Below are 24,396 nucleotides of genomic sequence, written 5' to 3'. Positions count from 1 at the left end.
TGTATTTTACCCCTGCCACCTTTAGAATTTGAAAGAGAGCATTTCAGTCAACATTGTCAAAAGCTTTCTCTAAGTCTACAAATGCGAGAAACGTAGGTTTGCTTCTCCTTAATCTTTCTTCTAAGATGAGTCGTAAGGTCAGTGTCAGTATTGCCTCACGTGTTCCAGTGTTTCTACGGAATCCAAACTGATCTTCCCCGAGGTCGGCTTCCACCAGTTTTTCCATTCCTCTGTAAAGGATTCGTGTTAGTATTTTGCAGCTGCGACCTATTACACTGATAGTTCGGTAATATTTTTTAGGTTGGTTAATACCTCCAAGTACACGTGGCAACAGCAAGCTGTCAGTGCTTACTTTTCCATGGGGTGCAGGTCAGGTGCTGCAGTGTGGGCACTTGGAAGCAAAACAGTTAGTTCATACTGACACGCTTAATCCACTTAGTAGCACAATTACGATCACGCAGAAAATGGGTACACTGGCTGTGGTACCGTAACGCCGAGAAGTTGAGTGTCTCTCTCGGGAGTTCCATTCGTTGAATTCCGCCAAGAAAAGTGGGAAGGTAAGATGGCTCTTCTCACCTTACATATCATGGATAAGTGAGGCCGGGTCCAGACCCAGTAACCCAAGACTAGCGAAAGTGGCGCTTCTGGGACCAGTGGGTCCATTCTTTTACCCACTGTCCAAGGCAGAACTGTGTGTCACGACGTATGCGGCACAGAAAATCTTACCACACGAGGACGCTGCCGAAATGCAGATAGGGATACAACGCAAGCAGGAGATATCTTATATACGGCACGACAGACGGAACCAGTACTAACGACACCGGCGAAGGTCCGATCCATTGTACGATTACTCGGCAACCACTCAGCCCCCGGACCGGACGGTTAAAGAAGTTGCCATGCAACCTACTAGTGTTGATAACCCACATTTTTCAAATGGTTCAAATGGCTCTGAGCACTATGGGACTTAACAGCTATGGTCATCAGTCCCCTAGAACTTAGAACTACTTAAACCTAACTAACCTAAGGACATCACACAACACCCAGTCATCACGAGGCAGAGAAAATCCCTGACCCCGCCGGGAATCGAACCCGGGAACCCGGGCGTGGGAAGCGAGAACGCTACCGCACGACCACGAGCTGCGGACTAACCCACATTTTTAGCAGCTGTCTCCTGTTAGGATACTTTCAGTCCGACTCGAAGATTGCTTGCATAGTACCACTACCAAAACTGGGGAAGGACCATCGCCAACCGTAAAACCATCAGCCCAAAACTCTCCAAAATAGTGGAACAGGCCGTACTCCAACAGCTTTGCCCAGCAATCACCGAAGGGAATGTGGTACGCCAAGAATAGTTCACATTTCAGGAATGTCTGTTGGCCGAACTGCAGCTCCCTGTGTTGCGGAGTATATAGCATGTAATATGAACCATGGGAATTATATACAGTGACCGCCTTTCTCGAAGCTGAAAAGGTATACGGCCGTGTATGGGAAAATGAGTTCCTCGCCAAACTGCATGACGTCCCCATTACCCCTGACTACTGCACGAACACTATTGACAGTTATCTTCAAGACAGGCATTGCTTTGTCCAAATTGATGGTCAGCGATCTACCATTCTACAACAGCCGGAGGCACGTACGTCACACGCACTCCGCTGCTCGACTCGCTGCGGCTCACATCGTTACGTCGCTCGCTCGCGCACGCCAACGCCACTAGCCCAACGCCATTGCTGGACGGAAAGGGAAGCAGATTGCAGCCGCACTGGAAATCCTCATCCATGCGATGGGGAACAACAGCGGCCGCCAACGGCAGCCAAAGCGCAAGCGCACTCAGCAGAAGAGCAAGATTCAGCAGTGCTACAAGTGCCAGCAGCAGGGCCATACTGTGCGTGATTGCAAGAACGCCGTCGCGTGCTTGAAGTGCGCGGCGGCTCACGACACGCGCAGTTGCACGAAGCCTCGTGGGGCGGCCAGCAGCTGCGCGAACTGCGGCGGTCCACACGCCGCCAACTCGCGTAGCTGCAGCTACCTCAGGGAGTCACGTCGTCAGCCCCAGCCCGCCGTACCACGCGCTGCGGCGGTGTCAAGCGCCACGACGGCCGCCCTGCCCTCCCCCCCCCCCCCCCCCTGTCACGAAGCAGAAGCCGCCACTGACGACACCATGGCCGACCTCCAAGCTGCCTTTGCGGCAAAACGGGCCGCGCTCAAAGAAGAAGTTGTCGCAGTTCATCGTCAGCTCCAGCTGCGCGAGGAGCTGCGGCTTCTGAACAAGAAGATGGTTTCCGCCCCCTCGCCCGCCTCCCCTGCGGTGCGCCCGGTGGGAGTGGACGCCGTCACGCAGACGGACCTACCGTCGCAGAAGGACGTGGCCACTCAAACGGACGTCACCCCGGAACCTCTCCTTCCCCAACTCCAGGTGGGAAGGCAACACAGAAGGGGAAGCAAGAAGAGGATGGCAATCTTCACACGGACATCATACCCTTCCTGGACAGCACGAAAATGCCAAACGTGCTGAAGAAGATTGCCACCATGGTACGGGATGGGTGCTTCAACTCCCAAAAGAACCCGTACCTCTTCGCCCAGGCGGAAGGGGTACAGAAGCCGTCGCTCCCGCACAGGCCGTTTGAGATACGTGGCGGGCATCGGGCAATTCTGCTCGAGTTCGTCACAAAGAAAGATCTCAACACCATCAACGCGAACCCGGTCTTCACGCCGCGCCACTGGGAATACATCCTAGACGACGCAGTCGTGCGGCTGAGGAACGAGGTTCGCGACGGCACGAGGAAGCTGTCTGCAGACCTGCAGACAGCGCTGCAGAACGTCTCTCGCGAGACAAAGAAGACCTAAAACATCGAAGTCCACTAGTATGCCTGCATGCTAGTAGCCAGGACAAGATAGACACCGGACAACGAGAGGACACATCACCATCGCATCGCCAGGAACAGGAGGAACGACTGTAATACACTCCAGGAAATTGAAAGAAGAACACCGTGAATTCATTGTCCCAGGAAGGGGAAACTTTATTGACACATTCCTGGGGTCAGATACATCACATGATCACACTGACAGAACCACAGGCACATAGACACAGGCAACAGAGCATGCACAATGTCGGCACTAGTACAGTGTATATCCACCTTTCGCAGCAATGCAGGCTGCTATTCTCCCATGGAGACGATCGTAGAGATGCTGGATGTAGTCCTGTGGAACGGCTTGCCATGCCATTTCCACCTGGCGCCTCAGTTGGACCAGCGTTCGTGCTGGACGTGCAGACCGCGTGAGACGACGCTTCATCCAGTCCCAAACATGCTCAATGGGGGACAGATCCGGAGATCTTGCTGGCCAGGGTAGTTGACTTACACCTTCTAGAGCACGTTGGGTGGCACGGGATACATGCGGACGTGCATTGTCCTGTTGGAACAGCAAGTTCCCTTGCCGGTCTAGGAATGGTAGAACGATGGGTTCGATGACGGTTTGGATGTACCGTGCACTATTCAGTGTCCCCTCGACGATCACCAGTGGTGTACGGCCAGTGTAGGAGATCGCTCCCCACACCATGATGCCGGGTGTTGGCCCTGTGTGCCTCGGTCGTATGCAGTCCTGATTGTGGCGCTCACCTGCACGGCACCAAACACGAATACGACCATCATTGGCACCAAGGCAGAAGCGACTCTCATCGCTGAAGACCACACGTCTCCATTCGTCCCTCCATTCACGCCTGTCGCGACACCACTGGAGGCGGGCTGCACGATGTTGGGGCGTGAGCGGAAGACGGCCTAACGGTGTGCGGGACCGTAGCCCAGCTTCATGGAGACGGTTGCGAATGGTCCTCGCCGATACCCCAGGAGCAACAGTGTCCCTAATTTGCTGGGAAGTGGCGGTGCGGTCCCCTACGGCACTGCGTAGGATCCTACGGTCTTGGCGTGCATCCGTGCGTCGCTGCGGTCCGGTCCCAGGTCGACGGGCACGTGCACCTTCCGCCGACCACTGTGGAGACCTCACGCCCCACGTGTTGAGCAATTCGGCGGTACGTCCACCCGGTCTCCCGCATGCCTACTATACGCCCTCGCTCAAAGTCCGTCAACTGCACATACGGTTCACGTCCACGCTGTCGCGGCATGCTACCAGTGTTAGAGACTGCGATGGAGCTCCGTATGCCACGGCAAACTGGCTGACACTGACGGCGGCGGTGCACAAATGCTGCGCAGCTAGCGCCATTCGACGGCCAACACCGCGGTTCCTGGTGTGTCCGCTGTGCCGTGCGTGTGATCATTGCTTGTACAGCCCTCTCGCAGTGTCCGGAGCAAGTATGGTGGGTCTGACACACCGGTGTCAATGTGTTCTTTTTTCCATTTCCAGGAGTGTAAGTCTAAACTCCTACACCTCGGGCCAAGGCCAAGGCCCGTTTGTAAAGCGTCAGCGTCAACAGCCGGAGGGCAGCTCTCAAATCTCTGTTCTGTCCCCGATTCTATTCATCTTTTACCTGAATGAGCTGCCGTTAATTCGACAACACGGACAGCAGCGATCCTTACCACGAGCCACAGAGTCGATGCAGCAATACGGAGCCTCCGTCAGTTTACACTTATTCAGTTATGAACAGCAGCTAACCTCATTATCCTGATAGTGAAGAAGACGCAGGACATTATATTTATGCCGTCGGCCCGAGCTCAGAGACCGTCTCACACTGTGCAACATGGCACTCCCTTGGACAAGTCAGGTGAAACATCTGAGAGTCATATTGTACCGCAAACTCCTAGTCAAGGGTGATGTTCAGGGAAAGCGCAAAAGCCCTATGCAACTGCTTCACGAATTATCTAAAAGTCAGGTCCAGACCACGCATTCACCGAACAACGATCCTGCCATCAGTCTTATATGGATGCTCCTCCTGGAGAATCGTCTGTGACAGCTATCTCAAACCACTTCAAACCCTACAAACCGATACCTACGATTAATCCGTGGAGCACCTAAATAGACAAGGATCAGGGTTCTCCGTCAGAAACTGTAGATGGAGACCATCAGGGAAGCAATCACATCGTTCATACAAAAACAGCTCACTACCATTAAAGCACTAAGGACCATTTCGAAACATCCTAATTATGAGGGGTCTGTCTCCGCTGAAAGCTGGCATCGCGTCAGAGTCCACTACGCCATCATCGAGGCACACCAATGACACAACAACAAAGAGGGAGAAAAGCACACTCCAATGAAAATTTTTTTGAAAAACTTTATTTACTTTGATAGCTGAACTTTATAGATATTTGTGAGCTGAATCCAAATCTAGCCTTAGTTTTTTTTGTATCATCCATAGTTTTCGAGCAATATGCTATTTATCATGTAGTATAAAAACCCTATGTTATACGGTAAACGCGGAAATTAATGAAATGCTATGTTACAACATAAGCATGGTTTGTATTTACAGTAGACTGATGACCTCAGATGTTAAGTTCTATAGTGCTTGAAGCCATTTGTATTTACAGTAACATACTTAAAACAATGATATGTGTTAATTGAGGTTTCACTTGTCAGCTGGAATTGGTTTGTGTATTCTTTTCCTTTTTTCTTTGAAGCTTCTTGTGTAGCTTTTTCTACTATGAGTCGCTTGCTGAACTTCTCGGTGAAGTGACCAACCGTAGCACCCCATGATGTTGGTGTTCCTGCGGCCTTGGTAGCGTTTTTCAATCACTTTAATGTCCTGGTGAAAACGCTCTCCTTGCTCCTCACTAACAACTACCATATTGTCTGGGAAGTATCAAGGTTGAAATGGTTCAAATGGCTCTGAGCACTATGGGACTTAACTGCTGAGGTCATCAGTCCCCGAGCACTTAGAACTACTTAAACATAACTAACCTAAGGACATCACACACATCCATGCCCGAGGCAGGATTCGAACCTGCGACCGTAGCGGGCGCGCGGCTCCATACTGTAGTGCCTAGAACCGCTCGGCCACTCTGGCCGGCCAAATATCAAGGTGATTGTTCAAAAAGTGAACTTTCAGGCTCATTAAACATCCCAAAGTTTTAAACTTCTTTAACATTGTAGGTGTAATAGAAACATATTCTGGGTCTTTTTCATGTCCTGAGAACTTTATAACGACTTACTTGAATGATATCCATGCTTCTTTCTCATTTAAGGTCGTTGTGGATTCAAAGTTAACATCAAACAACAATTTTGTAATGTCAGGTACGACAAAGACGCCCTCTTTTTGTTTAGTTTCTGAAAGGTGTGGTAACTTTTGGCAGAGATACTTAAAACATTGTCCATCTTTAGGCAAAGCCTTACAAACTTTTTCATTAGGCCTAACTTTGTATGTAGAGGTGGCAGGAGTATGTTTGTTGGATCTACAAGGTTTTTGCGTAGAATGTTCTTCTCTCCAGGTTTTAAAGTCTACCTCACAGACCAGTTCTTTCTGCACCAGTGTTGATCCCTAGCCCTACTGTCCCATTCACACAAGAAACATGGAAATTTGGTAAAGCCACCTTGCTGACGAGAGCATGCATGTTACTTTTAGATCGTCACATATCATCCAACCATGAGCAGAATAGCCCATTTTTAGCACTATTTATAGGTTTTCATAGCTTTCTTTCATATGTACAGAATGTCCAACAGGTATAGACGCATACATGTGTAATACAACAGCCTTTAAATTAGTTTTGAATGAATCAATAAACAGCCTCCAGTCTTCCTTTTTATATTCAATACCAAACTCATTCATCAAACTGGGAATGTCTGAGCAGTACACTAAATCATCCTCTTGTTAAAAAAACTTGGAAAATAGCTGCTCTCTCTTTCTATACATGTATATGCTGGTTCCACCTGCCAATAAGTTCTTTTCTTTTAATCTAGAGCCAAGCAATTCAGCTTTCTCTTCAGTTATGTCCAGATCCCTAACCAAATCGTTAAGCTCGGTCTGAGTAAACAATTAGGGCTCTAGACTTTCTGTAATACAATGGAATTCGTCATCATCTGGTTCATCTAAATCAGATTAAACATCAGAAAATACTTCTGTTGGAATAGAATTTAAATCATCTGGTGGTTCAGGAACTGACAAATCTACACCATGCCCTACTGGTAGGTTGACTGATGGAAGGTTAGGATAGCTTATTACATTCTCGTTTTTCGAATTATGACCAGTAATATCAAGACTGCAATGTAGCAATTATCGGCATGATTTCTTGGCTCCTTAAATATCATAGGAACAGCAAATATAAAGGCTTTTTTCTCCTTTTCGGACCATTTTCTGATATCTCCAACATACACATAACATACCTGTTTTGACCCCCAGATTTATCTTGATAACCAAGTTTAGATCCAAAGTATGATAGATAAACCTATTTCATAAAGTCTGTAATGTTTCTTTGGTGTTTCTTAATCACAAATTCACCACAAATATAATAAAAACTGTCAGCAGAGTTTTTACAACCATGATTAGACATTTTACGGAGCACATGTACAGGAAACGGGAAAATGAGGTTAGGTTGACAGTAAACAAAACACCATCTGTTAACAGAAAGACAGAATCGACATTTTCTGGCAGCAAATGTTTTTCAGTAGTGCTACCAACGTCATCTGCATTCAACACCTCCTATTTAAATTATTTTAACTATATAAAAGCTGTTAAATTCTTTTAAAAAACGCTTAATTTAATAAATTTAAATGTAAAAAATGAAGAAATGGCGGGTGATACAGTTTTTTAAGTATCATGTTTGGATATCCCACCCTAAAAAACATAAGAATAAGGTATTTTCAGTAAAAAAGTTATTCCATCGTTGGCCTGTGAAATTAATGTAACGTTGTGCGACAGAAATATAAAGTCAACTGGAGCAGTGTGTAACATGAAATGAAATTGAATAAAGTAACCAATATCTTAGGAGGGCCAAAGGAACTGGTGACCAGTACCATTCTAACGAGGAAATAAAGAGAAAATTACCGCTTCACCCTTTACACCTAGGGAGTTAAGCCACGAGGTGGTAGTATTTCTGTGAAACCATAAAAAAAATCAGATCGTAAAGTTTGCGACGTGATTGTGGGAAGACCGACATACAGAAAAAAACTGATATGTGTACAAGTTAAGATACCACATATAAAAAAATAATCAACTTACCTTCCACTAACAAAGTGGAATGCGCTCAACGATTGTGATGTGAGATAGAAAATGATACAGAGCAGCAATGAGTCGTCGTTTCCCTTCTAGCTTTAGTAAAGCAGATCCAGATTTCCGCTAGTAACTACCCGTTATTAATGCTGTATTTCAGTTTTAATACACGCCCTAGTACATCTACCCCTGTTGTTCGGGTTCCTGTCACAGTTCATTCAAGACTCCATGCATAAAAATATCTGCGCTATACCTGTTACATCGTGTGACTAAAGTGTTTTACATGATAATGATAATTTGTTTATCTCAGTACTTAGAACATCACTTTGGCGTAACATCAAAGAAGTAACAGGAAACGCACATGGTAGATTGAGATTCACTGGGAGAATATGAAGGAAAGTAATTGATACACTCATTAGACCTATTTTTGAGTTTCGACTCTTACCGAAGGGGAATTTAAACTTTGGCTGCCATCCACATAAACCTTGCTGTTTCTTAGACTGCCTGCCATTTTTATCGTTTTCCAATATTTTTTTTTGTTAAGCTTGTAACATTTTCTCTTGGATTTACATATTTGAACTTTTAGTTTTTGCCCTAATTTTTTATGAATGTTAGATTTAGCAATAAAAAATAACCAAACTCAAAACAGTTTTTATTTAGCATTCTAGTCCGCTATTCTACCAGCAGTAATTGAAAATTTACACCCCAAAACCATCATTATAAATTGTTACTCATTTTTTGGCATGGTACCAATATAGTTTTTTTTCGGTGTGTGATACCCCTCCGTCTTGGTCTCCCATCAGTGTTGTTTGGGCTGATGTTTCGTGGTTCTACATTCATCACAGAATCATTGTCTACATTTTGAAACTATAAAAAATAAACAAAATGTTTCATAGTTCAGAAAACGTCAGAAAAGAACACAATCAATTGTTTCAACAAACGTTTTACAAGATCAAAACGAGGAATATCCACTTGAAGTTTAACGCAATTCTTATTGTCAATATAATCATCTGCATCATCAATATCGTCATACCCACAGACATTTGAACAATTCACGGAAAATTCTGTCGTCCTAAGAAAAATAACTGATGATGGTCGAAGTAGAGAGGATATAAAATGTAGGCTGGCAATGGCAAGGAAAGCGTTTCTGAAGAAGAGAAATTTGTTAACATCCAGTATTGATTTAAGTGTCAGGAAGTCATTTCTGAAAGTATTCGTATGGAGTGTAGCCATGTATGGAAGTGAAACATGGACGATAAATAGTTTGGACAAGAAGAGAATAGAAGCTTTCGAAATGTGGTGCTACAGAAGAATGCTGAAGATTAGGTGGGTAGATCACGTAACTAATGAGGAAGTATTGAATAGGATTGGGGAGAAGAGAAGTTTGTGGCACAATCTGACCAGAAGAAGGGATCGGTTGGTAGGACATGTTCTGAGGCATCAAGGGATCACCAATTTAGTATTGGAGGGCAGCGTGGAGGGTAAAAATCGTAGAGGGAGACCAAGAGACGAATACACTAAGCAGATTCAGAAGGATGTAGGTTGCAGTAGGTACTGGGAGATGAAAAAGCTTGCACAGGATAGAGTAGCATGGAGAGCTGCATCAAACCAGTCTCAGGACTGAAGACCACAACAACAACAACAACAAGAAAATATCGAGCCTTGTCTTTAGTTTCTTTCCTACTGAACGAACAGCAGCCGCTAGTATCATGTGTCTTAGATAATATGTGTCCTTCGCAGTATAATGAAGAGCCATAGAGCCCCTGAATAGACGTGAGTCCGTATCTGAAATCGGGAGACATTGTACCGCGGCAATAGATGGTTGACAGGATTGGAAGTTGAAGTGTTAATAGAAGAGAGGGAGAAGATCCAACAAAAGAGTGGGATAATTCAGTCGACGCGGATACGTTACGCAGACGCTACAAACGAGGGTTTGTGCATCATCGAAAGTTTTGCTCTTGAAATTCCGACAGAATACGTCCTGTGAAGAGTCGGACAACATATTACTTCCTTCCAAATACCTCTTGCAAAATGACTACAACGAGAAAAATGAGAGGAATCACAGTTCGAACAGAGCTCTACCGAATCTTTCTACCTACTTGCCGTTATGAATGGAACAGGAAAGGAGGAAAATATAGTAGCCTGCACCACACAGAGTATAGATTCAGTTGTCGATGCAAAAACTGCAAGTCAAAGAAATACAGCATTTGAAAACTACTTGCTTGAAAATTTAAGAACGTGTGTCGTTCAATTTACACTGCTGGCCACCGTAAATGCAACACCAAGAAAGACAGGAGGTAGCACAACAAAATTTATTTTGTAGATAACATGTTGACCAAGTATCAAATGATTACGTTTACAGACGTCTGTGACATGTGGTTCCTGCCAGAATCAGTAGCCAGAGTAGCCGCCATTGTTGGAGATCACCGCTGCCACACGTCTCGGCATTGAGTCAAAGAGACGTTGGATGTGTTCCTGGGGTACAGCAGCCCAAGCAGCTTCCACACGTTGCCAAAGATCATCTGGTGTGGCAGCTGGGGATGTAATCTGGGTCACTCGTTGAGCAACCATGGACCACATGTTTTCTATCGGCGAAAGATCCGGAGAGCGAGCCGGCCAGGGAAGCACTTCAATCTGGTTATTGACGAAGAACCTTTGGACAATGCGTGCCACGTGTGGTCGCGCATTATCCTGTTGAAATATGGCTGTGGCCGAGCCCTGAAGGTAAGGAAGGACAACTGGCTCCAGCACCTCGGATATGTAGCGCCGGCTAATTAAAGTGCCGGCAATGCGTACTAGAGGCGTGCGAGAGTAATATCCAATACCGCCCCATACCATAATACCCGGTGCAAGACCAGTGCGGCGGTGCATAATGCAGCTGTCCAGCATCCTCTCTCCACGGTGTCTCCACACTCGAATCCGACCATCGTGGTGCTGCAGACAGAAGCGTGCCTCGTCAGTAAAGACAACGTCATTCCATTCTGCCGTCCACATCCGTCTGTCATCACACCATTGGCGACGGAGACGTCTGTGGTTCTGCGTCAATGGTAGACGAAGCAATGGACGTCTTGCGGACAGACCACACTGCTGTAAACGGCGTCGAATGGTATGCGCAGACACTGGATGATGCGTTACAGACGCAATGTGCTGTGCTATGGTTCGGGATGTCACTGAGCGATCCGTCACTGCCATGCGCACAATTTGCCTATCAGCACGTGCAGTGGTGCACCGAGGTGAATGCGATCGACCACGTCGGTCCGTCGTACCCTCCTGCATCCAACGGTCACATATCCGCATTACGGTTGTTTGGTTTCGTCCAACACGACTAGCGATTTCTCTGTATGATAATCCACAATCTCGGTAAGCCACTATCCTTCCTCTGTCGAACTCGGATACTTGATCAAACGATGTTCGCTGTTGTCTACGAGGCATAACTGATCGTCTTGTGAAACAACCACAAGGTAAACACACGTGCCGAACGTACACTCGTCGAAATCGCGAAGCCTTAAATGGCGCTATGAGGTGGCGCCACAGGCGCACGTGATGTGCGTCTGCGCTGAAATTCTAATCAGTTGCATATCTCATCACTGCAAACCCATGGTGTAAATTTCACTTTATTCGAATGCTTCCTTCAGGGTGTTGCATTTACGGTGGCCAGCAGTGTATTTAACAACTGTGATAATACCTACGGTAGTAACTTCCAAAGTCATAAATGAGACAATAAGAAATCGATGTGTGAATTCACAGTTGTCAATAATCCACATGGCACGTCGACTGTGAAGACAGACGTGAAAGCTAAGGCTATGAGAATGGTAAATGAAGCGAATGCTGAGCTTTTTTATTTTATTTTTATTACCTACATTAACGGAATCAGTCTTTATCGTAGTTCGTTTTATGAGTACAGCGTCTTCCCTTTCTGCCTTCCCTCACTCCTCTTCCTGTCGTTTGTGTATTCTGCCTGTGGACTTATGAATGGTGTCGGATTTGCTGATGATTGCACGTTTGGTCAGCCAAGGCATGTGCACGAATACATGACTAAAATGTTGCCAGTCAGGTCCCAAGCATATCCACAGAGGCAGCTGAAAAGTATTCTGTGTTCAACGTTCAAGACCTATTTTTTTTTAAATATTCATACAATTAAAACCACAGTGAAAATCCGATAAAACTTTGTTCAGATGTGTTGCGCAGTGTCCCTGACATGTGCGTCGATCGCGTCTCGTCGCACTTGTCAGTTTTGAACCCCCAGTGAGCACATAAAGATGCCCAGAACAACAGAGTGTCCTACCAGGTATGAAGTGCTTCCTGTCATTCGATTTCTTCATGCCGAAGGGTTTCATTTGATTTCGTGCAGCCTACAAAACGCATCGGGTCATGCATAACAGCGAAGTGCGTCTATAGTGCAGGAACTCTGACGTAGGATGTACAAGCGATCATGACGCAGGCAGTCGGCGAAGGAAACCAGTGTCAGCCGATGGTTTTATTCAGTGATGGATCAGAGAGTTCGAGAAAATCGTCTACTAAGGGCAATTCAGAACAAGCGGAGAGGAATGTTATCATCAGGCATTATCATTCTTCGTGACAATGCTCGGCCGCACACGGCAGTTGCTACAAAGACGCTCCTGCACCGTTGTCGATGCGAAGCTTTTGATCACCCATCATACATCTCGGACTTGGCTCCCTGTGATTTTCATCTCTTTGTTCACATGAATCGCTAGCTATAAGGACATAGTTTTGGTTCAGACAAAGAGTTGCAGACCAGCGTAGAGAATTGGCAGAAAGCACAGGCGAGGAATTTGGAAAGTTGGTGCCACACTACGAATGTCTAGTTCGGAACGGCGACTATGTGGAGAAGTAGCTGGTAGGTGTAACAAAATGTTGAAAATAAAACATTTTCGATTTCTGCTGTGGTTTGCATTTTGCGACCAATTGGACCTTGAAGAAAGCTGCTAAATTAGGAAACTGAAATATGAAAAATGTAAACGCTTCTACTGCAACGTGATTTGGGAGCTTTCGCGTCAGCGCCCAACGAATCACCGACTTACGGTTGTAGCACATACTTAGATGTATCGAATGCCACAGTAGTACGGTGAGCTTCTCAAGCGTTTTCAAGAAATCGAGGTTCAATTTTTTACGAGCTTCTTCAACAGCACACAATGGGGCCAGCAGTCGAGCTGTGACTAAGGCGGCAAAGCAGAAATACGTACGCGCTGTGTCCCTTCAATCCTCAGTCTTTTCGTCAATCACTACAAGTAATCATGTTTCTTCGGAAACGAACAGTAATAATAATAAATGATGAAACTTTCTCGAGCGTCCTGCGGCGTCAAGTGCGTAAATATCCACGAGCTTCGGTATTACTGCTCCTAAGCCATCGTCGCGTGCCTGCTGTCGTCCTTATATAACTGCTTTTCGTCTGTGACGTCATTGGTGCCCGTTCCAACTCCATACAAGGTTATAATGTTATTAATCTTACAAACGTTCTCCTTCAGTTGTAGCTTCAAATATATTTGTCCATATAGTTAAGAAAAAATGTTACCCATCTTTTGCAATTGACTATTTACTTTTCAACTATTTGTACTTGGTATCCTATTTACTTTTCAACTATTTTTACTTGGTATCCTCAGTGGTCTACCAAAAACAAGGAAATTATTTAAATTACACGTATGTTTTTAGGAAGAAATATATGGTATTTCTTTACAGCACATTTGCCTCTTCATGAGTCCATTTATTCTTCCGTATGTACTAGTTCTACAAAGTACAGGTTTCCAGTTGATAGTATACCACACTTATTGACTTCACTACACATAACCTTTATTGCTGCACATTGCACATGACCCGGCTCACTTGCTATACGGTTGTTGCGTGATCGTGGAGACTGCGGAGGATAAAAGTGGAATCGTGTGTTGAGGTGGGGATGGAGGGAGGGAGAACAGTGGGGGCAATCAGTATCTGTGTGTGTGTGTGTGTGTGTGTGTGTGTGTGTGTGTATTAATGCCTATTGTTACACAGTTTTTATTTATGGTGTGTTGTGTCAATTTTGTCCTTCTGTTAGCGTTTTTTAACCATTGAGCATATTTTAATTTTCCTTTATGCCCCTCTGTATGAAATATGTACCAGGATATATGTGAATCATACATTGAAAACTATTTGCAGAAATAATAGAAACACAAATATACCGTCTTATGCTGGCACAGATATTAAACGTCCCATGGGACGAGGTACAAAATATGTTAACACTTAACACATGCAGGTAAATAATGGTTCACCAAAACATTCATTTCACTATGGAAATGAATACAGAAGAAAGAGTACGCTACCTTGACATCAGAGACGCAAAATCTAACAGCAGGGGACAGTGTTTCAGAAAACAAAGCAATATACGTGAAATCAGTCCACATACATTCTCAAACAATGGCACCCATTAGACATAAGGCAAACAGACTACGCAGAACAAGACCTAAACACGAATATCAGTATAACAAACAATGTGTACAATGGCTAGATAGTATACAAGCTTCACAACACCATTAAAGAAAACAGAAAATAGCAGAAATAAGAAGAATACAGATATATCAACGTATAGCAGTAACACACAATGCACACTCACACTTATTAGCTCATCCCACAACACTCACAAAAAATGACGATAAGCTATTAGCTCACACACAAAATTAGTAAAATGTTCGACAATATAGAGTTTATATATACTTCAAGGCAAATAGTGCAGTGCAAAAGAAATTAAAAACCTTGACAGAATAGAAAGATAAATACAATGGGTCAGAAATGTACCAATTAAAATTTACAGCCGTATTCTGAATATATGGGATTAATGCAGAAAAATTTAATATTAGGTTCAAAGAACGTACCAGCGTACTGATGAATGCGTGTACACACTACACATACGCAGAACACCTAATAAAAGTGAAACGTGTCCATCGATTCGTTCCTTGCAACTTGATTTATTTGTTCACTTACTTCTCGTATTTGCTATGCTTTTACCGCGTCTGACGTGGAAACTTTTACCTGGCAAGACTGCACTAAGCCTCTGGAGAAAATATGGACAAAACTATTTGTTATACTAGCGTTTCACTTATCTCAGTGGATACTCTTTTTTCTTCATCCTGTGTACCATGACTGTTTGCTGTTGGAAGATTGCGTAGGTGTTTGAAAAAAAGAGAAAAAAAACAACGTAGAAAACAGAGAACAGTATGGGCCCTGAAACGGATGAAAAAGCTAAGGCTGGAGCGAGGAGCTGTTTGAACATTTCAAACTCAACGGATCTTCCCTCTCCACCTCTGTAAAGCTGAGGACTCAAGTTACTAGCGGGGGTTGTTTTCAGGCATTCCTGGATGGGCTCGGTAAGTGAACAGACGTTCTTTTCGGACCAGGCCTGTCTGGTCTTGGGAGGGAGGTATCTGAATGTCTTAATTTTCTGATTTGTCGTATTCAGTTCCTTTTACTTCAATATATTTCTTGCGTTTGTGACAGTAATTTGACGCGCTTAAGAAAATGTAGTGAGGAGATCTTTCATCATCACGCTAGTCGACTGTAACTGGGTTGTAGTTGATTATTGTCTGAGATCCATCATTGCAACTTCTATCAAATTAACAAACCTTACACGTGAAAAAGCATAGGGCGATTTCCTTTTGGTGGGCCGGCCGCGGTGGCCGTGCGGTTCTAGGCGCTCAGTCCGGAACCGCGTGACTGCTGCGGTCGCAGGTTCGAATCCTGCCTCGGACATGGCTGTGTGTGATGTACTTAGGTTAGTTAGGTTTAAGTAGTTCTAAGTTCTAGGGGACTGATGACCACAGATGTTAAGTCCCATAGTGCTCGGAGCCATTTGAACCTTTTGGTGGGTTGTCTGTGGTTCATTGTAAAGAGAGTCTGTGTTGGCGTTTGTTGGTGACTACCAGGCTACGAGTTATTGTCACAACGCAGTGCGTGGACCTCACGATATCGGACAGAATAAGTACGAATATGATGGAAGAATTTCTGCGTAACGGCGACTTTCCGGAATTTTGAGAGTTTCCTGGGATTCCAGATTTCTCTAGAGCACCGTTCCTCCCCCGCTCTGTAACAATTGAATTTGCCGTTGTCAACAGTAAATGATAGACTGCCATGCTTTCCGTGTGTATCTTTGATAAATGTGAGGGATGGAGACCTCATTCCTTTATTATAAATGATTACGTCAGCCCCTTATTGATGCATGCATTGTCATCATTCTAAATTAACGTCTCACTAAATGTAAACCATTATATGTTAGGCGACTTCTTGACATTTGTTGTGAATTTTCGGATTTCTAATCGTAAGATGTTTTGAACCACTTGTCCATGCTCTATTTAAAGAAAATGGAAGGATTTCATTGAATATTACAGAGGTATTTCACTGTTTATGTAAAAACCAGAAAAACCCCGATTCTTTAAGACTCGAGCTGCCATGTGTCAAACAGCTACAGACGTCTGATTACTTCAAAAATGAGTTAACGTGTTACATATTTGACGTTAAGCATGAAAGCGAGAAAAATTTTAGAAAACGTTCGAAATTATGCTTAAGGTTTGTTGGAAGTTGCTAAGTCCTCTCATGACAAATTTAACAGGATAATTTACGCTCCATTTTAGGCAAAATCAAGTTTTTTCTGAGGTTTTACTGCGCACCGTTTTAAGCAGAAGTTAGTTATTCACGCATGTAAATGTCTATGACGTTATATATCCTGAAGTATCTGTCGTCAGTGGCATTCTTTAGCAGACACATTAAACGGCATATGTGAATACTGTCTGCAAACTGTGTTGCGAGTACACCCCGTAGTAAAGAAAAAATAAATTGGAACTTGCATGATTATGTTTTATTGCGGTGTTTACTACAGTGAAAATATAGTAAGCGATAAACTCTTTTGCATCATTTGATGGGGGTGTCAGCTAGAAGAAGTTTCGTAACGGTTTTAAATTATGTGTAAAATTTTACAGAAGTGCTCTCTTTCTCAGATTCCGATGTATACAGTCCGAGAGTTTGGACAGCCACAGCTGGCTCAAGACAAAAACACAGTTTCTAGCTGCAGTACTAGTCTCACTCTGCTAAATTTTTAACACAGACCATGACAACATTTCAGATTTTTAGATTCGGTCAGTAACCAGGCGAAACATTGAAAATGTTAGATTTTCAACCTGTAATTGGTACTCAGTCCCTCGTAGCCGCTTAGTAATCTACATATTCCGAGTCGTCCCGAGTTTTTTCCCCACACTTCAAGTTGTCTGATAAGAAAGAGTAAGAGAGGCTACGTAATAAAATCCTTTCGGTGTCCAACAACGCCGAGGTACACCGCGCAACATAATGAGGTGGTCACTTTTTCGAAATCCCGTAATGTCTCCCACTGCGACTCAGAAGTTTGAAATTTGGCTCAAAGGAGCCTACAAACTTTCTCTGTAACGGTGCAAAAGCGTTTTGCCGTGCGACGTCACCTTGGGCTTGGCGACGCTTCGAACAGCAAGGTTTCGACCTATGCTGAAAAATGGCCAGAACTCGCAAGTTCATGTGAGCTGTAATGTGGGTTTACGATGTCACATTGTCACCAAATTTCATCACAATTCTGCCCAACACCATCGTGGACGTACCACGCATTTAAACTCTTCTCTGCAATAACCTCGGTGCAACCAGCGTACCTTTGTAGGGCACTTTGAAAATTTTCCAATACAGAGACAGCTGTTCACTGAGTCCTAGGCGCAGGCTTGATGGGCAATCATTTCGACACCCTTTGGATTTAGAATGTGGCCTGCTGACGCCAGTTCAGCGACGTAGCGCTCATCAGCTGTAATGTATCGGAACGGCCGCTTGTCACACTGGCGCCTAGGATTCAATGAATGGCCGTTTCTGTACAGGGACGTTAGACTGATATTTTTGTGATGCCAGCAGTGTCAAAGGTTGCCAAGAACGTCTTTCTGTTACAAACTGCACTGCAAACTAAAGCTTCCGACTCTGCCCAAGGGGGTGATTTCAATGACGCCCTTTAAGCCACTCCTTGATGCCTTTTCATGCAGATTCTCTGTGGCATTGTTTCTAAAATGTTTTCCTCTACCATCCATTAGAAAACCGTGTGGATTCAGTGCTGGGTGCCACGTTTCTGACCAACATCGCAGAGGTGTCAACAGAACGGATGAAATGTGAGGAGGACAGGGTGTGACGAACTCCCTACCGGGTCACACGTCCGCGGTGTTGTTCGAAAGAATTTTGATGAAATTTAGCGCCAATGTGACATTGTAAACCCACCTTACACGTCACAGAAACTGAGTTCTGGGCTTTTTTTCGAATGGATCGACACGTTGCTGTTTGAAGCATCGCTGAGCCCGAGGGTGATGTCATAGGGCGACACGCTTTTGCACCATTACAGGTAAAAGTTGTAGGCTCCTTTGAGCCAAATTTCAAACTTCTGAATCGCAGTTGGGGACAGTTACGGGGTTTCGATAATGTGATCCTTTAATTCTGTTGCGCATTATACAATAATGTACACTAGGTCTGAATGTTTTATGCGGACCGATGGAGTCACATTCCAGCACCTGTTTACTTATAAGGCATTATTCCGTCGTGCGCAATCAGACTGACGATTCACTGGACTGTGTTTCGTTGTTACTGCGACCTAATCACTAAAGTTAGAGGCAAGGAAAGTGACCTAGAGGAGCAAAGAAAAGGAAGTCGAGGTAGAGGGGTAAGCTTTCAAAAGAAAATCACCACCACACTGGGATAAAAACGGATCAGCGGTGTTGAGACCTAAACCCAACAGATAATGAACGCTCACTTTCCAGGATTCAATTTCATGTAGGAGTGCGCAAAGAATAGTGAAAATATCCTCAATGATAAAAAAAAAACCATAACAGTGGGAGGGTAATACGAGGGCTGCTCGGAAAATAAGTTCCGATTGGTCGTGAAATGGAAACTACAGTAAAATCAAAAATGTTTTATTTGCAACAGTAATGGAGTGGCCGAGCGGTTATAGGCGCTTCAGTCTGGAACCGCGCGACCACTACGGTCGCAGGTTTGAATACTGCCTCGCGCATGCATGTGTGGGTTGTCCTTAGGTTAGTTAGGTTTAAGTAGTTCTAAGTTCTAGGGGACTGATGACCTCCGCTGTTAAGTCCCATAGTGCTCAGAGCCATTTGAACCATTTGAAACAGTAAGCAACACCTTCCAGCTACTTCTCTTCACAGTCGTCTCTCCGACTGAAACATTTGTCTTGGCGTGGACCAATATTTCAACATTTCTTGATGCAATAATTTACCAATAGCCGTTTGATTTGTAGAAGTTTATTTTATTTTACGAACTTCTATGTGCTGCTACCAGTTTCGGCATTACATTGATGCCATCTTCAGGCCCCACTCGTCATAGTCGTAAAATCGCTATACACGGAAGAAGCCATATAACTGGATCCGTGAATCAATCGTCCTGCCTGAAGATGGCATCAATGTAATTCCGAAACTGGTAGCAGCACATAGAAGCTCATAAAATAAACTTCTACAAATCATACGGCTGTTGGTAAATTATTGCATCAAGAAGTTCATGCCAGCCGTCGTCCCACGATCCAAAATGGATCAACGAAGATTAAATATTTGAACACTCTCGTCATAGAAGGCTGCCGCCCGCGCTTTCTGTCAATTCTCTACACTCGTCTGCAGTTAGTTCTCTCTGCAGTTAGTTTTCTGCGCCAAACTGTTGTCTTCATAGCCAGCAGTTCATGTGAATAGAGACGAAACTGAGGGAAGTCAATTATTGGGTGTTTGGTGGGTGATCAAAGGCTTACAGTCGAAAACGCTGTGGGAGCGTCTTCCTTGCCCCTGCAGAATGCGACCGAGAACAGCTGTGAAGAAGGAAATGCATGACAGTTATGTTATGTGGGCTGCATCGCCTGAGGCGAAACTTCTCAGTGGGTACGCATACTTGGCGGGAGACACGATTTTCTAGGCATCTTTACGTGCTCAGTGTGCACTGAGAACTGAAAAGAGCGACTTAATGCGATCGACGAGCATACTAGAGACATTGAGCAACACATCTATGCAGAGCTTGATCATGTTTTCACAGTGGTTTCCGTTTCGCGGTAGATCGGATCTTACTTTCTGAATAGCACTCATATTCTCATTAAGTCACAACTTACCACAAATTAAAATATTTAAAACAAAAATATCTAATAAATAAGTAGGTTAGCCACTGTAACACCCCACACCACACTTAGCCTCCATAGTTCCCATGGTTCTGCAATCAGCCCTATAGCAACTGAGCCAAGTCATGTGCAGTGTGTGCCAAGAAAGGTTATATGTAGTGAAATGCATAAATGTGACATACTATAAATTGTAAACCTGTGCTGTGTGCATCTAGCACGTACAGAAGGACCAATGGGCACATGAAAGTAAGTGGTCAATCACACCCACATAATTTGAACTCTCTAACTTAAATGTGCTGCCGGAAAACTCTACATATCTCCTAACAAAAAGAAATCAATTATAATCTAATTTTTTATTTAGTTTACAGAATTATAATGACACCTACTCTGCCGGCCGCTGTGGCCGAGCGGTCCTAGGCGCTTCAGTCCAGAACCGCGCTGCTGCTACGATCGCAGGTTCGAATCCTGCCTAGCGCATGGATGTGTGTGATGTCGTTAGGTTTAAGCAGTTCCAAGTCTAGGGAACTGATGACCTCTGATGTTAAGTCCCATAGTGCTTAGAGCCAGCAACACCTACTCTGAGTGGAATAAACATGTTTGGTTAAAAACGAATTAAACACTCAGTTGCAAAATATGGATTACATTTGGTCTTATCTATATGATGTGCCACGAAATTAAATTTTCGTTGCACGGTTATATTCTCGCCCTCCCAGGTGGTTCCGACAGCGTGAATCGCATGCCCAAGTCTCGCTCGTAGACGCTGATGTTGGCGTTCCGAGGAAGGCAACACCACGACAAGGCTTGCTGTGGTGGTGCGATGCTGTGGTTGACAGACTGGTGGTACGACGTGAAAGCAGCGACATCCTAAAGAAAACGTCGGGTTCCGTGCATAGCAGTGGTAGACAAGAGCAGTACTAGGAAATGCAGAGTGTCCCGCGGGGTCCTGTTTACCAACTGAAGTCGAACACACTGAGTATTAGCCACCATCTGCGGCGACTGTGCAGATGGCTGGAGGTCGGCTGCGACCAGTCCATAGCAGCTGGAGATGATGTCTGGCGTAACCGAGGTGTGCTAAGAAAGTGTTTCGCTCGTTCGCATTCACTCGAGCCCACCGCGCTCCGGCATAGCTTGCCCGTGTACGAGCGCTCGAAGCACGCAAACTGAGATCGAACGAGGCACAATGAGGAGGGCTGCCGTTGCGGCCGTTTTAGCAGCAGCTCTGTGTGTCTGTAGGTTGGGGTCGCTTCTGACGCAATACCACCAACTGATGGAACTAACTCGGATCACTTTGTTATGCTGTAGACGTTCACTCATGCTCATAAATTAAGGATAATTGCAGAATGTGGTGCCACACAATGTGGCACTATGCAAAACTGGCGCCAATAGCATAGGCACATAGGGAACATACACGACACCGATCTGTAAGTCCACGGTATTGGTGATAAGTTGAGAAAACCGTCCCGAAACACATGTGCTACAAACCGTCACTGTTTCCTGCTCATGTACCCCGACATCAATATCGGATACGATCACCATGCACACTTACACAGGCTGCACAACGGGTTGGCAAACTCTGGATCAGGTCGTCGAGCAGCTGGTGGGGTATAGCCTCCCATTCTTACACCAGTGCCTGTCGGAGCTCCTGAAGTGTCGTAGGGGTTTGAAGACGTGCAGCGATACGTCGACCGAGAGCATCTCAGACGTGCTCGATGGGGTTTAGGTCTGGAGGACAGGCAGGCCACTCCATTCGCCTGATATCTTCTGTTTCAAGGTACTCCTCCACGATGGCAGCTAGGTGGGGCCGTGCGTTATCGCCCGTCAGGAGGAAAGTGAGACCCACTGCACCCCTGAAAAGGAGGGCATACTGGTGCAAAATGATGTCCCGATACACTTGACCTGTTACAGTTACAGTTCCTCTGTCAAAGACATGCAGGGGTGTACGTGCACCAATCATAATCCCACCCCACGCCATCGAACCACGACCTCCTTCCAAGGACATTAAGGGGTTGGTATCTGGTTCCTGGTTCACACCAGATGAAAACCCGGCGAGAATCACTGTTCAGACTATACCTGGACTCTTCCTTGAACATAACCTGGGACCACTGTTCCAATGACCATATACTGTGTTCTTGAGACCAGGCTTTACGGTCCCTCCTGTGACCAGGGGTCAGTGGAACGCACCCTGAAGGTCTCCGGGCGAATAAACCACGTCTGTTCAGTCGTCTTTAGACTGTGTGTCTGGAGCAAACTGTTCCAGTGGCTGCGGTAAGGTCCCGAGCAAGGCTACCTGCAGTACTCCGTGGCCGTCTGCGGGCACTGGTGGTGAGATGTCAGTCTTCTCGTGGTGTTGTACACTGTGGACGTCCCGTACTGTAGCGCCTGGAGACGTTTCCTTTCTCCTGGAATCGTTGGCATAATCTTGAGATCACACTTTGTGCCACACGGAGGGTCCGTGCTACGACCTGCTGTGTTTGACCAGCCTCCAGTCGTCCTAGTATTCTACCCCTCATAACGTCATCAGTATGTGTTCTTTGTGCCATTTTCAACACACAGTCACCATTAGCACGTCTGAAAACGTCTGCAAACCTGCACCGTATTCTGACGTGCACCAACACACCTCTGCGTATGTGGACTCCTGCCAGCGCCACCGTGCGACGACCGCAGGTCAAATGCACCGCATGATCATACCCCGAGATGGTTTAAACCCACAAATGGCCCACCAGAGCGTTTATCAGCATTATCCTTAATTTATGACCATGAATGTATATTCCCTCAGTGACAGTGTCTAACAGCGACATCGTTATGGTCCATAAGAGAAAATAGTGTCCTTTATGTAATAGTGGAAATATGGAAATTTATGTAATAACGGAAATTTGGAAAGAATTTCGCGTTTCACAAGAAAACTATGTGACTACCAAATTTGTCGGTCTCATAATGAAAAATTACATTGCGTTTTTCATAACACTATCTGTTTTACTGTTTCAGTGTACATGTAAGTATGCGAACTTGACCACCTAACAAGTTAGAAATCTAACAAGAACAAAACTACCTCCAAACTATTCCCTCTTGGCTTAATTACAATGAATGACTCGTTTCGGATCAAGTCTCCTTCGTCCGTCCGAGATAACGTTCCAAACAGCACTAAAATTTCTTTCGCTATTCACGTTTCAGGCTTGAACACAAAACACTCTTCTCGCTAAACTTGATGGTTTGGAAAAGAGACTACGGTTATACTTTCACCTCTCAAGTGGATCTTCGTCGTCACGACTAACCATTCGGATTAAATACAAGTCAGCTTCATCGGCAGATTGAGTAGAGCACTGTACAGTACAAGATGAACGTGGGATTCATAATGACGGATTCACCGTTTTGAATCCCACGTTCAAGGCTCTCTTTTAAACTCTGTGGAACACTTACACTTTCTAACATGCTCTTGAGGCCACCGAACATACATTTGTTGCGTAGATAATATTACAACATAGTAAATGTATTGGCTTACATTTGGCTTTAAGAGGCAAGCAAATTAAAGTAGGTGATTAGACGAGTATTTCGAGGTACGAAACGTTCACTAACGTTCCGCGTAATTCATACATTTCTGTTCTAAATATTTACCAGTTAGAGTTAAATTGCATTACCAGTATCGTATTTTCTGTTTTATAGGTAGTACATGCACTTAAGTTTAGCTAAGTATGAGTTGCATTCGTGAACAGTTACGGAATAATGTCAAAATGGAACAATGTTAGCACAAGAGGGAATCGCATTAGCACTCAAAGTATATTACTGATCCCAGTTTTATTAGTTATTTCAAAAACTCTAAAAGAAATCTGTCAGATGTTATTTACAGATTGAAAAACAAAACTGAAAAACGACGAACTGTTTAGTAAATCTAAGAATAAAAATTACGCAAGCTGCCAAGTTATTAAAAGAGTATTTTGGGGAGGGGGGGTTAGGTCAGCTAATCACAGTAATATCGAATTGATTGAAATCGCAAAAAACAGTGATTCCTCACTATTGGCTAATACTTTTAACCGATACTTCTCAAACACAGCCGAGCAATTGATAAATACACATCACGTCAAGCAGCCAGACTATAAGAGAGTAATATACACAAAAATTCATGCAAAGACGTTTTTTATGAATCCAGTTGACACTTGCGGAACTATTTAAA

Source organism: Schistocerca piceifrons, chromosome 2 (assembly GCF_021461385.2).
Source record: "Schistocerca piceifrons isolate TAMUIC-IGC-003096 chromosome 2, iqSchPice1.1, whole genome shotgun sequence".
In the NCBI taxonomy this organism is placed as follows: domain Eukaryota; kingdom Metazoa; phylum Arthropoda; class Insecta; order Orthoptera; family Acrididae; genus Schistocerca; species Schistocerca piceifrons.
The sequence above is the reverse complement of the archived record's forward strand: the minus strand, read 5'-3'. Positions refer to the sequence as shown.